The 15600-nt window shown below is 39.2% G+C and overlaps 1 protein-coding gene across 2 annotated transcripts in view; it reads left to right on the top strand.

Moving 5' to 3' along the window:
- ARL15 (ADP ribosylation factor like GTPase 15) overlaps positions 1–15600 on the top strand; it is a 316757-nt gene that overhangs the window by 262621 nt on the left and 38536 nt on the right. The gene's annotated exons all lie outside the window — the stretch shown is intronic.

Below are 15600 nucleotides of genomic sequence, written 5' to 3'. Positions count from 1 at the left end.
TGCCAACTTCTCATAATGCCCTTAGGCTTTATCTGTCTGAAGAAAAATTCACTCCCACAACCTGTGGTTTAGGACATGCATATTTTTCTAAGAAGCTGCTGCAATAGCAATGGATAGATGGTTATTCTGTGAGTGCTTGCACATGTCTGTTCCTGTTTAGGTGTGTGCAGGCAAGTACATCAAAGTTGGAGAACTTTTTCCAACCATGGTACTTGTTGCGGGGGAGGGGTTATCTGTGTTCTCCACATACACATGCCTCTGGTTAAAGGTATAAAGGTGCGGAGCTGCCCTGATCTCCCCCCTCAGTTGCTTCTTATCGCATGTGATCAGTATGGCCTATGAGTGCATGTGAGCGTCTCACTTATCGATATTTCCCTTCAGAAATTTTTTACAGGACTTTTGGTGTAAATAGATAGTTTAGTTTTAGCTAGGGGTGTTTGTTTTTCTAAAAAAAAAAAAAATTGTAAACTTTTTTTTTTTTGAGCTTCTAGCTTGGTATTGACTCATGCCTGTCCCCTCGATTTAAGAACTGTCCTGACTGTAACAAATCTATACTAATCAGTGGTCCTGAGTCCCACTGCTTGAATTGTTTGAGAGAAGGACACTTGTGACACAAGTGCCCAATTTTAGTAGGTATAAAATCAGGACTAAGAAGTTGAGGGGCGTTTGAGACAGCCTGATGGAAGCAGCTTTGTGTCCCATTCAGAGACCAGCTGCTCAGCATATGGGGATTTGGACTCGAGTGCACCACCGGACTTGGTGACATTGCTGCATCAGAGAGAGCCAGAGAGAAGACACCATTTTCCAGTACTGTGCAAGTAACAGAATGTCCATATTTTGATGACTTCTGGCCAGAAGAAGCCCTCTTCTTCTTCAAGAGTTAGGTCCCCAAAAGATTCACATAAGACCAGTATCATGGTTAGAGTTAAGCCAGCTCCTGTGAGGCGCTCCCTGGTAATGCATTCCATCAACCTAGTCATTGACTCCGGCACCTCATATGGTACCATTGAAACAGATTTAATTGTCAGGATCTTCAACAGCATTGATTTCCTTGGCAATGAATGCTACTATATCAGTACCAATGATGCCTCCAGAGTCCAGGGATCTTTCATGTCGATTGGTGCTGGATTCACTACTTATGCAGAATGAGGTCCAGGTACTGACTCTTCAGGGACCATTCTTTCTAGACTTTACTAATTCAGGAAGCTCTGTTACAGTTGGGGGCAGGAGAGGAAGTACCTACTCAATATTGTGAACAAGATTGTATTCCTGTTGTTTTCTTATTACAAGGGCCAAAGGAGGCCTCAGATGTATCTTAGACCTGTGAAACCTTGACAGATACATAAAAAGGATAAAGTTTTGTATGGTTATCCCATTCCTAGCATCTATTATCCCATTCCTAGACCCAAATGACTGGTTCACTGCCCTCAACTTAAAGGATGCCTACTTCCATGTGGCCATTCACCAGAGTCACAGGAGGTTCATAAAATTTCTTATAGCACATTCATTATCAGTTTATGGTCTTCCTCTTTGGCCTATTGTTAGCACCTTGAGTCTTCTAAAAGTGCATGACATCGGTTGCAGCATGTCTCAGGCAGGTAGGGGTCCAGGTGTGTATCTGTACCTGGATGATTGGCTGGTTCAAGGTTGGTCCAGACAGCAAGTAATGGTAGCTATCGGAAAGATCTAGCCCCTCTTTCTTTTGTTGGGCCTGTTGATCAGTGAGGACAAATCAGTTCTCCATGTACCCTCTAACTGAATTTATAGGAGTAGTTCTTGACTCAACCATAGCAAGAACGTATTTATTTCAGGTCGGATGTAAGGCGATATGGCACTTATGCAAGAACTTCAAGGTATAGCCTCATACAACAGTGAAGAATTGCCTGAAACTTCTATGTCACATGGCAGCTTGTACATACATGACTCAGCATGTTTGACTTTACTTCAAAATCATGCAGAGGTGATTGGAGTCTGTCTATCGTCCCTCTTGTCATCCACTGTAATGCTTTGTCATTCCTGGACAGGTGGATGGACCCTGACAATGTATGCCATGGACCCTTTGCTCCATCTTTGCCATCTGTGACCCTGGTCACAGATGCTTCATCTCTTGGAAGGGGAGCTCACTTAGGGTACCTCCAGACTCAGGGACTCTGATCAGATCAAGATCTTTGCCTCCACATCAGTGTTCAAGAGTTTTGTCCACCTGGCTTGTCAAGTGTTTCTTCTCCACATTAATGGTCAGTCTCTGCAGGTGCTCACAGACAACACAGTTGCATTGTTCTATCTAAAGAAGCAAGGTGGTACTAGGTCAGACTCCCCCTTGCCAAGAGGCAATGAACCTCTGGTCTGTCTGCATCCGGAGCAAGATTATGCTCAAAGCATCTCCTCTTCCTGGTCTCAGAATAGTTGATTTGATATTCTGGATTACATGCTTAAACTAAAGGATAAAGGAAAAACCCCTGAGTGTTCATCTGGCAGCTATCTCCACTTTCCATCCTCTTGTGAAGAGAAGATTTGTGTTTTCTAATCCTCTGACTGTAAGGTTCTTGAAAGGTTTGGACAGGCTCTTTTCTCCTATTAGGGACCCAGCACCATCACGGGATCTGAATTTGGTTCTTTCTGTTTTAATGAGGTCCGCATTTCAACCGACAGCTATGTCCTCATTTTCTCTTCTCTCAATGAAGGTGGCTTTTCTGGTGGTCATTACTTCAGCCAGAAAGGTAGCAAAGATTCAGCCTTGGGAGCTCACCCTCTTTATAAAGACAAACTTGATGTGTCAACACTCCAGATTTCTCACTAGTGTGTGTCAGATTTTCATTTCAATCAGCCTGTATACTTACCAACCTTTTTTCCAAAACCTCACTCTCTCAACGATGAGGAAGAACTTCATACGCTGGACAAAGGGTGTTGGCCTTTAAACGGGATAGGAATAAAGAGTTTATGGCATCTCTGCAATTATTCATCTCCTTTGTTGACAGGATGAAAGGGCAACCTGTCACTATGCAGAGGAGTTCTTCCTGGATTTCCTCTTATATTTGTCTGTGCTCTGATATTCCTAAGGTTCCACTATCTCAGAGTTTTAGCATGCTCTACAAGAGCACAAGCTGTGTCCACTGCTTTCTTAGGTCACATTCCCATCAGTGCCATTTGCAGGGCTGTTACTTGGTCATCTGTTTGTATGTACACTGTTCATTCTGCTCTCTCCCAGACTCAAGAGACTATGCTAGATTTTGGAGAGTACAGCTTTGTTAAAATAGACTCTGATACCTTCTCCATCTGGAACTGCTTGTGATTCACTTAAAGTGGAACGGACATGTGCAAGCACTTGATGAAAAAATGGTTACAAAGCTATTCGGCAACTGTTCTTCTAAATATGCTGCACATGTCTATTCCATGACCCACCCTCCGTCCCCTCTACATCAGAAACTGGCTTTCCAGTTTGAAGGAACTGAGGGGATTCGGAGCATTTCTTCACTCTTCAGCTAGCAGCATAAGTGTGCAAAGGGTGCATGCATCCCCAACGGGCACTGCTATGGGAAAAAGTTCTCTGGCTTCAGTGCACTAGTGCATACACACCTAAAGTGGATGGGCATTTGCAACACATCTTGAAGAAAGCAGTTATTGAAGAGGTATGTAAATGCTTTTTCATTCACTGTCCTCTTTCAGAGCCATAGCCAGCAACTGGCCACCTCAGTCTGTTGTACATACCTACATTTTGGTAATCTCTGAAATATGTTCTCTACATTTTAGTAATTGTTCTAGCCATTACGAGTTATCTTCAGTTATTTATCCATGTTGTAAATAACTCTAGACTCCCAATTTTGAAAACCTTTCCTAGTGTCTATATTTACGCATCCAAATAAATGGACTAATTTTTAAAAATGTATCAAGCAACTCTCATTGCAATTTAACATTAGGCATCCATACTTGAAAATATTGGCATCCTCTTTTGGTAGAGACAGCCGTCTCTTTTGGAGATCCACCATTACAAATGTATCTGAGGAGCTACACTTTGAGTGGAATAATTACTTAGTATAACATTTACTTCAGATGCACCAAATGTGATGCTTTTCTATATCCTTCAACTTTATATGCTTTTATTTAGACAATCCTTTTGTAGTTTAGGGTGAACATCCTACTTTTTGTAAAATTTCACACTCTTATTTGATATGCTTTCATACTAGGCAAATTGAAATTCAAATTATGTTTGGATCATATTTTATTAGATACTTTACTGATGTTTGGCATGATTTGACTCTGAACTTTTCCCAGTTTTCTTCTCATTTATCAGATCCTTTGTTATTAAAACATCTTTTCAAGTTTTTTACTCTGTCTTGTGCACTGGTGTTTAGCATTTATCCAAAAAGAATGACTTTGTTTTTGGTGTACTATTGCTTTGTCTTGTTAATGCTTATCCACATTTAGTGGAGGAGTAGTGTTTATTTGTCTATCATTTTTATCTGGTCAATCCCAACAGCCAGTAGTTTGAAAGCATTGATAGACTAGCACCTTGGAGATGACTACACTTGGTATGAGACACAAGGTCTCTTTCTCTACAGATGTTTAGTTACTTTTATGGTCAAGCTTGACGTGTGTATGAAGGTGATTGACTCAATAATGTTACAGGATCTGAACTTATGTATCTATGTTCCTGGGGCAGGGTTATTTGGAATGTTGTCTTCTCTTAAATAACCTGTCATCATCACTCTCCTTACCAGCACAATCTTGGACGCGGTTTGAGCTATGGTTGTACTAATTTATTTAATGGACATGAGACAAATCTTATTGGGTTTGAATGTTGGTGATGACTTTTCTTTTCTTTTAAATTTTCAAAATTAGTGAGATGAATATATAAAATTTTCGGAGGCAGTAGCTAAATCCAGAGAGCAGTGGAATAGGAAAGGGATGACTAAAGCTGAAGGGGGAGGATTGCACAATTAACGTGGTAAACTAGGATTTTTAAGCAAGTAGAAATACAATGTCATACAAGTGATTAATCACTTTTACAGGCTGTCCAAAAGATGTTGACAATATGTAGAGATGATAGGAGAATAGGAAAGATAAATAAAAAGAATAAGCTGGCTGAAAACTTGATAATTTAACTGGTATGTATAAAGATGGATATTTAAATAAAGATAATTGGGAAGGATGAAAATGTACACAACAGTAGAAAAATAGGTGGGAAAACCCCACTGGAGTACTTATATCTGCGTCAAAATAGGTTACTGAGAGCATACTGGGGGACCAAAGATTGGGGGGTGGGGAGGAGGGAAACAACGTAGCAGATAATATCAAAAAGAGGGAAATGATTAAAAACATATAAATCAGTGCTTAATAATGGAGGTAGAGAGGCACATACAGAAAACTGCTATTATGCTTTTACAGATACAGATGCACAATCAAATGATACAGATAAACAGCCCAAAGTGATGGAAACAAGGGAGAGGAGAAACAATCCCCAGAAAATAACCAAAAAGGGGGAAATGAGACAACAATAGAAAAAAACATAGAACTACAGTAACTACCAAAATAGCCAATATATGCAACCACACAAATATATAAAAATGATGCACATTTCTTACCAGTAATAGTGGCCAGTGTAAGGAAAAATACCTTTAACTATTACATAGAATGTAAGGGGCCTGAATATTGTGAATATAGAAATATGCATAACAAAAAATACAAATTTTCTTGTAAATAGAAAAGCAGATATCCTCTTCCTATAAGCAACATAGCTGAAAGGATATATACAAATAAGATCCTCCTAAAAGACAATAGCCAAACGCAAGTTGTACTCCGAGTATCAACCTTGCTTTATATAAAACTAACATTATGTGTTACGTTTTAATTGTGACTGGAAACAAAACTAACAATATAGAGGAATGGATAATGAAAATAAGACGCATGTCCTTGACCGTCTCCTCAACTGAGAAAATTTAATTCTAGCTAACGTGTGTAGTATCTGATAGAGAGAACAAAACAAGATGATCAGAAGGAAACACAGCTATAATAATGTGAGGATACAACAACAGTGGTGGTTAGTCTGGACAGTCTGTCTTAATCTTAATATTTAACAAAAAACAGTTTGTGTTTATTTAAGTAAAATGTATCACTAGGGATTTGTCAATGTAAAAAGGGAAGTTTGGAGAAAACAATCTAATTGGATATAGTGAATACAGTTTTAAAACAAAAGTTGATTAGACACAACCAACATGGATTTATGGGACTGTGAACCTGCTTATGGTATTAAGATGTCAAACAAACAAAATTGAATAATGTTTAGTTTGACTTCTAAAAGAATGATGTACATTAATCACATCCAGTATCATTGGCTAAGATAAATAATCGTATTGCCAATGTAATAAAAAAAAAAACCTGACTAAAAACTATAGCAATAACGTAATTACTTTTGTAGACAGAAATTACTAATGCTTGCTATAGGGAATGCTTGTGGGTATAAAAAGTTTGTTATTGCAGCATTAAGGTGAAGAGTTTAAGTAATCAAAAATATACAATTGATAAAGTAATGATTCTTGGCTATGCTGTATGTCTTGTATATGTGTGCATGTTAGATATATCTGCCTTTGACACCACTGATCATGAAATGATGTTGATTTTGCTATGAACAGATCTATTTTCAAGTGTTTGCATTCCTTTCTTGCAAAGCATTCTCAGAGGGTAGTTTGAGGGGCAATTATTCTTCTCTAGGGGTACTCTCATGAGGGGCTCCAGAGTGCAATGGATCTATGAAGTGTCTACTGGGGAGATACGGCTGTTTGACACCCACCTCTTTCTTCTAACCCAGCCAGTGCTGTCAAGTGCCATACTTAAGGTAATTAAACACTCGCAGCTGGCCTGGGTCAGCTGACTTGGCTCACAGGGCTCAGACTGCTGGGCTGTATTCAGTGTTTAACTTGTGCCAGGGCTGAGCCCTGGCACCTCTGGGTGTGTGGCAGTTCATAGCCTTGGCACCTCTTTGTTTGCTACATCAATTATGGATATTAAAAAAATTACTTGAGGCCCAGCACCTCTTTCATTACAAATTAAGAACTGGATGTAAAATTACTACCCTGTTTCCCCGAAAATAAGACAGTGTCTTATATTAATTTTTGCTCCCAAAGATGCGCTAGGTCTTATTTTCAGGGGATGTCTTATTTTTCAGAAATGAAAAATGCCTTATTATCGGTGGATGCCTTATTATCGGGGAGGTCTTATTATCGGGGGGGATGCCTTATATTACAACGAGAGGCAAAACTGTAAGTAGGCCTTATTTTCGGAGGATGTCTTATTTTCGGGGAAACAGGGTATATAGATGTTTGAGCTGAAGCCTGAGATCTGGACTCATGTGAGAGGGGAGGGTCCCAGAGCCTTGGTTCTAGCCCAAATCCAAATGTCTGCCCAGCAATATTTTAGCCCTGCAAACCTGAATCAGCTGACCTAGGCCAGCGATGGCCATGCTACAGGTCTTTCATTCCTGTATAGGCATACCCTAACGGTCAGGTTGAAATGGAGACATGGATGAGGGCTGGCAGACAAACACTCAATCCAAACAAGATGGAAAGAATGCTGTTAGGTTGACGAAAGTAGCCAGAAAATTTGGGGAAAGTAGCTGGAAGATTTGATGAAGGGGTTTGCCCCTTGGATAGAGGATGTTTGCCAACCATTTAAAGTTCACAGTCTAAAGATCTGGTTAGAGTCCTAGCTGCTGTTAGATGATGTAGCAGCAGCCGTGGCCAAAACAATGTTTACTTTGCCAAGAGGGATGTGGCCATTGTTTTTGGATGTAGACCTCGCTTCCAAGATTCATGCCTTTGCCACCTTGGGGTCAGATAATTGCTTTGTTCTCGACACAGATCTGCAACTTAAATATATTCAGAAACTGAAGCTGTTGTAGAATGTGGCAGTCCTCTTTTTAAACGGGGTATACTACTATGAGCAATTACAGCAGTGGTCGGTAATCTGCACTGGTTACCTGTTGCAGTATTGCTAACCCCAAGTATTCAAAAATCATGAGTCAGACCTCATCATGAGATGTTAAAAATAATAAATGGTTTACTTGCCTTCTTGTTTTTGAGCCTTTATAGTTCACATTTTCAAACTTTTATCTGCAAGGGCAAGAAGCTTACTAACTTTTATTTAAATGAAACCTGAGATTCACATGACTCCAGATATTGGGACTTTAAGAAAATCACCAAACATCCCAGGACTCATGATAAAATTATGAGCATTGATAATGCTGCTGCTGACTTCTGGGTGGCATTTAAGGTGTTAACTTTGACTTAAGAAGTACCAGAAGGTTTGGGAACTACCTGCCTATTTGAGTTTTTCTTCTCTTCTTTCTCCTCCTCTCCTCTCCCCCCTCCCCCCCCCCCCACAGCTACAGCTGCTATCAGAAGAGCTCAAGCTAAAACTCTCTTGGTTTAAAAGAGAGGGTGCTGCTGACTGGTTGCTGTCTATTGCATTTTGCTCTTCTCCGTACTCCCACTTCATTTTGTGGAGTTGACAAGTTCCTGTAACTTAAGCAGCAGTGCACAAAACTAATTTTGTGTTTTGCGACATTAATAAAAGCATAAAGATTTCAGTAGAGAATCTGTTTCCATAGAGAGAGTATTCTATGGTGAACACTTTCTGAACATATATTTGCATATATGCCTAGTTACAATTCTAGGTGCTGCAAATAGAATCATAGCTCTCAACTAACAAAAATTATTATTGTCAGATATGAAAACATTATTTTTAAATGTATATAACTGGTTTTTAATTTTTTGCACACATCAAAGTGCCTAGTATGCCAGTGAGCACTAAGTAACCAGAACATTTCAGCTCACAAGGTTCCGCTGGTTTTGAGTTGTGTATTCAAAAGAGTATTAAAATATACTCTGAATAGCAAAATATATATTTTAAATTTTCCCTAATTAAAAAATGGCTCATTCTTTCAAATAAAGCTCTGTGGACTCAGCAAAAATGGAAAATCTCAGTTGGAAAGGATAAATTTACAGAAAGCATGTGAAAACAAGCAATTGCAGTAAAAGTCATAATGTAACTTTTGCTACCATGAAAGCTATCCCATAAATGATTTTGAACAAAATGATTGAAGGAGAGGTAATTGTGCTCCCCTGCTAGCCCAGAACTCCACTCTGTATCACAAGCTAAGCCACAGTTTACAGCCACAATCATTGCTACAACCTTTGAAAAGGGTGTGGGCTGGTTTCCCTTATCCTGTTCCCACCCATCTGGGCAGTGGTGGGCAACCTGTGGCCCGTCAGGGTAATCCACTGGCGGGCTGCAAGACAGTTTGTTTATATTGACCATCCGCAGGCACGGCCAGCTGCAGTTCGCCATTCCTGGCCAATGGGAGCTGCAGGAAGCGGCGGCCAGCACATCCCTGTGGCCCACACCGTTTCCCACAGCTCCCATTGGCCAGGAATGGCGAACCGCGGCCATTGAGAGCTACAGGTGGCCATGCCTGCGGACGGTCAATGTAAACAAACTGTCTTGCAGCCTGCCAGTGGATTACCCTGACGGGCCACAGGTTGCCCACCACTGATCTAGGGGCATCCAGCATTGCTTCTAGACTCATGGAGTGCTTACACATTTGTAGCTCAAGGGCTGGCGCTGACTCCAGCCCAGCATAGAGGTTAAAAGGGGTATGTCTATCTGTCTGTTTCTTGCACCCCCACCCCTTGCTAACCAACTCAAGGTCAGTCACAATCTGGCCCCAAATGTACTACAAATTTGCTAATGGTGAGAAAATGGTAGATTTAGCGAACAAGATGCAATTTAAACACATTCTACCAAATGATTTAGATATTTTAGGCCAGTGTATAGAAATGCAATTTAATTATACTTGTTATGTAAAAGCTGGAAGCAATAAAGCGAAATAACTATAGGGTGTGGTTAAGTTTAAATTTAAAGGGGTATAGACTTGTTTATAGTGGTGTTTAATCCACTGGCTGCTGATAGTCAAATAAAATGTTGCTTATTACTTCTATTCTTGGCAATAAATAAGTCTTTAAATCAACAACTTGTTACTACTTATATCCGTCATGAGCAGGTATCTAAGTGATATGCAGACGTTGCTTCTGGGTGTGAGTGGGAGGATGGAAAATAGCTCATTTCTTCAGGATGTGGAGAAAGGAATCCAAAAGAGATTTAAAGCTCTAGTGTATGCCAACAACAATTTTATTATTGTTCTTCAACAGTGAGGTTAGTTAGAAAATCAAGAATGCTTTACTGAAATAATTGTAGATGAAACATGTCTCAGAGCCTGAGAGGAGTGTTTTAATTTTGAGTAGCATCTCCCCAACGCTTCAGACCCACCTTAGGAAAAAACAGGTTAAGACTCGCTTAGGAGACCAGAAATGATTAGTGCTGTTCCTAGCTCAGCCAAAGAAAGTATTACCGGAAAGTGCTCTGTCCCCAGGGCTGAATGCACTGCCTTTGTAATGTTTCCTGTCTCCACCTCCAAGAGAACTGGGCCTAAGGATTGAATTTGGGTCTCTTGTGCAGCAATGAAATATTAACCAGAGAGCCAGTTTTTTAGGGGTGTGTATTAGAGTAGCTAATTAACCTCAACATTCCCGCTGTGGAAAGCTTTAAGAAGCTCAGTCTATTAGCTTGTCAAAGAGCAAGTGAAGAGGTGACTCAATCGCAGTCTATAAGTAACTACGCAGAGAGAGAATTTATAATAGAAGAGAGATCTTCAACCTAGCAGGCAAATGTATAATGAGATCCAAGGGCTGGAAGTTGGAGCTATCTATGTAAATTCAAACTGGAAATAAGGAGCAAATTTTTAATGAGGGTAATTAAAATATCCATTTAACTTATTTACTTTGCGAAATGGTGGATTCTCCATCAATTGAAGTCTTTAAATCAAGATTGAATGTCTTTCTAAAAGTTGTGTTCTAGATCAGCCAGAAGATACTGAGCTTGATACCAGAATTCTGGGTGAAATTCCATGGCATGTATTGTGCAGGAGGTCAGATAATTATAATTGTCCCTTCTAGCCTTAAATCTTTTTTTTTTTTTTTTTTCTGAGAACAGATTTTGAGGCCAAGTCTAGTTAACAATGTTGTAAATGGACAATTGGCTATAACCTGGTTGTACTGTAGAATACACAGGTTTTATGTAACTTTATGTATTTACATGGTAAAAGCCTGTTTCTCTGTATTGCTTATTAAAAATAGCCCTCCTTAAATATAAAGCTTTGTATGGGAAAAGATAACTGATTCACATGTTTCAGAGTAGCAGCCGTGTTAGTCTGTATCCGCAAAAAGAACAGGAGTGCTTGTGGCACCTTAGAGACTAACAAATTTATTAGAGCATAAGCTTTCACATGTGAGAAATTCATTTTTGCATAATTGTGTCCCAGTGTTTCTAGCCCTGAAGCATTACAAATTTTTAAATTGAAATTGAGGCGGTAAATCTTTCTATAGAAAGATGCACACTGTACTGTGTGCATTGTTACTGAAACAGTTTTACTTTGAAGCACAGAAAGAACACTTAATTTTTATTTACTATTATAAAAGAAACCCTTTGATTACAGGAAAAAGCTGACAAATATGAAAATATGACTGTGATTTGGGCAGAATTCCAGAGACTTTAGAGAGAATGATGCTTTTATCTTCAGATGGTCTTTGACTGCTGCATTTATTCCATTAATAGATCCAGTATGGGTAATGTCATACTTTGTGCATTTGCCTCTGTATCTGGCCTTTGTATAAGCTGGAAGGGGAAGGTATATTGATATGTAACTCTGCTGGGAACTATGATGGAATAATATTCTGTTTCTTATTTCCCTTGAGTGCCCAGAACACTGTAGAAAAGTTCAGTTCTTAACAAATGTACATGCTCAGGCTTTTATTCTCCCTAATTACAATTTTAAATACACCAAAATAAGAATAAAATTGATCAAAAATCATTGCGAATTATATATAAATGTATTCTTTCAGCTTCTCATGAAGAGGTGGTAAGTAAAGTATTTGTAATTTAATCAAAACTAGCAATGTTGGCTAGTCTGGATTAAAGGACATTCTGCATGCACTTATACAGTAGAAACGGAGGTATTCAAACAGATAGATACGAAGTTTCATAGATACTGAGTTTCATAAGACTCTGCTTCTTAGTCAAAACTACCCTTCCCTCTCTTTGCTAATGTGTAATTTTGGCTATGAAGCACTTAAGCTTATGAAGCTAGCTCAATGTATTTGATATTCAGGTGCTTGCACATCTTAGTTTCTACTGTGAAGAATGTCCATATGTATAAAAATGAGCTCTGGATAAAAGCAACCTGACTTGCATTGTTATGGTTAACTTACAGGTGAGAGAGAAAGGACCCGTTTCTGAAGAATAAAACTGTTTTATATTAAAGGCTTCAGTTAAAGAACTCCTCCATCCACACACCCTAATTTATACATATTGGGGGAGGATAATGAATTAGATCTGGAATGTAGGTGTTACTGTTTATGCCAGGATTTTGGAATGTCCTGCAGGTGTTACTATGAAAATTTAGACTACCCAACCCTGTATTCCCAAAACAAAGTTAAGTGAGGTCATTTGTAACTCAGTTTTCAAGGAACCGCACACTAATCTCATTGCAGAGATTTAGTCACATGCTTTGTGATGATTCAAAGGCTTTAGAAAGTGTGGTGTTGAAACATGCCCCCATCTCTTTCCAATACATGAAAGCCTGTCTTTTTAGTTAGGAATTACAAAATGGTCTGTCTTTATCATTGTACACCACTTTCACCATGTGTCAAAAAGTTTATTTTCTCCACAAGTTCTAATGATGATGAATATTTCTATAGGACATAATGTATTTTTAAATCATTTTATGATTTATCATTTTTAAATCCATCCTCAGCACACACACACACCGGGTCTGGTGAGTAAAAGTGAGTGTTATCCCTGTTTTACAGATAAGAGAAACTGAGACTCCTATTGGCTTCATTGGAGCTAGGGTTTCACCCAGGGAGATGAAGACTCACTCAAGTCCATACACACTCAGTAAGATAGCCAGAATTAGATTTATAAAGTGCTGAATAGCACATCACCTGAATGGAGCTGTGAAAAATCAGGGTATTATTTTCCTAGGGAACCATGCTGATCTTTGAACATTATGTTTACAGTCATACAAGCAAATAGTTACAGTATTTCCCCATGGTTTGAGTAGGAAAAGCAATCTTGGAAAGACAGTAATTCAGAAGCTTTAGTATATACCACCTTGGTTTAAAAAAAATAATAATAATCCTAGACACATTATAGTGAAAAGTCCAAAAGATATGGGAAAATGTGGGAAAATCATAGTACTGTTTGGACTCTCAAGTAAACTTGTGTTGACCATTTTTAATTTGTATACTAGTAGCATTTGTGTGTGCTCTGTGAAAAGTGAATATTTGTATTCATGGGAGTTATACTAAAGCTGATATTTCCTTTAATTTATTCATTTATTTTGAACCTTATCTTCTAAGTGAGGCTATTCCTGCATAGTAGGAGTCAGGAGACTTCAGGCTCCCCTCATTTGGTTTCTTGAAGTCTTCTCTCATGTTAATGAAGCTTGCATCATCTCCCCCTAGATAAAACAGGAAAACAAGACAGACCACAAAATTAACAGGTCTCCAATATTAGAGAATGCAAGGGCCATCTATACTAAACCCTCACTGCAACTTTTATGTGGGCATCCCTACTAACTGTGGGCTTTAGCCTGCACCTGTTTCCCCATTCCCACCCAAAAAAGGAAATTAATGTGTCAAGTTATGGTTTTGGTGACGAGATGATGCTATATGCACGTCTGTCCATCTAGCCCTCTCCTACTTCAAGCACAGATCATGAATAAGATCACACTGCCCTTATTATACCTCCAGAGTTAAGATCTGTTTGATTCTCATACCCCTATGATTGAAACCAAAAGATATGGTGTGGTCCTACATTTTTGTTTTACATAAATTCTATTGACTTCTGTCATGTGGAAACATCTTCCCATAATTGATCCAGAGCTGACTTTTTAGAAGCCCACCAAACTCTCTAATGTAAAATATATTTGGAATTAAGAGAAAAAACAAAAATTGTTCGGAGAAATAAAATGCTCACTGACTCACCACTTATCTAATCTGTTGTGTTTTTGGGCTCCCCTACTGTCTATGGCTTCCCATTCAGCCCAGGGTTTCTTTTTGTAGCTCTGAATTAAGTTAGCTTAACTGTTTACCATAACAACACAATATATAAATGTCATTCACACTGTGACAAAACCCTAGAATGCCAAGCCAATAGACTTCAGCCAAAAAACAAAAATAAACTATTAAAAGCAATGTATTATAAAGCAATTCAGAGCACTCTTTTATACTGTTAGAAACATAGGACTTTCCATACTTTAGTATTTGTTCCAATGGCTGTTATATAATTGAGAAAAGTGTAAAACACCCATAATGCACCTACTTGTGTTGTATCATATAATGGTATAATTCCTTTTAGTCCAACTTTGTGGTCATTCCCTGAAGCAGAGGAACCTCTTTTTGTATTAGTCTAGAAGCGTAATTACAGATGCTGTTCTTACTCACATTCAATCCCTTTCGTTTGCAGTATTGTAGATGTGTTGGTCCCAGAAAATAAGAGGGACAAGGTGAGTGAAGTAATATATTTTATTAGACCAGCTTCTGTTGGTGAAAGACAAGCTTCTGAACTACCTAGAGATCCTCGTACGGAGTGTCACAGCTAAATACAAGGCGGAACGGATTGTTTTGCCTACGTAGTTAACACATTGTAAGAGACTATTCAAAGTGAAGTTGCCTGTTAATGCCTTTGCAGATACAGGACAAAAAGTGGGGGTTATAGGGTTGCAGATTATTTTAATAAGACTTTTAGTGTCTAGCAAAATTGTCAATTTAAGCACTCAGATTAATCTTTTGAAGGTGTTGTGCAGGTTTCCTTTGAGGACGAGGATGCAGAGGTCAGATATGCAGTGATCATTTTGTGAAAAGTGTTTGCCCATGGGTGATATGGTGTTTTTGTTTTTTTTTATCATTTGCCTCTGAGTTCATTCAAGAATATAGTGATGGTCTGGCTTCACCCACATAGTTGTTAGGGCTTTTAGTGCACTGGATGAGGTATACCACATGTTGATAGGCAAGTGACGGAAGATCCCTAAAAGTGGGGGAGCCACTGTGCCTGAACCATGGCCCCACCCCTCAGACCTCCCCTTCCACCAGCCTCTGCCCTCGCACTGCCTCTTCCCTCAAGGCCCCGCTCCCATACAACCTCTTCCCCACAAGAGCCGGCCCCTGCTTGCTCCTCTCAACCCCTTCTCCCCCGTTGCTTGTCCTTACACCAGTAAAAAGTGGGAGGGCATAGCCCTCACACTTTTAAAAATGATGGGACCATGGTCCCCTGGTTCCCTCCTGTTCTGGTGCCTGTGTGTGTAGGACCGATGGATCTCGAAAGTGGTGTTGTATGTTGTTTCCATAATGCATTTGCTTCAGTAGCATCCTGCACTTGAGTTCCATGGTATAATGAATATATTTAACAATGTTAAATGTGTTACCTTTTAATTTAATGGAATTGTCTTGCTTCTGCAAAAAAAAAAAAAAAGCCTTCCTTACACCTTCT

This window comes from Trachemys scripta, chromosome 6 (assembly GCF_013100865.1).
Source record: "Trachemys scripta elegans isolate TJP31775 chromosome 6, CAS_Tse_1.0, whole genome shotgun sequence".
Lineage (NCBI taxonomy): Eukaryota > Metazoa > Chordata > Testudines > Emydidae > Trachemys > Trachemys scripta.
The sequence above is the reverse complement of the archived record's forward strand: the minus strand, read 5'-3'. Positions and strand labels throughout refer to the sequence as shown.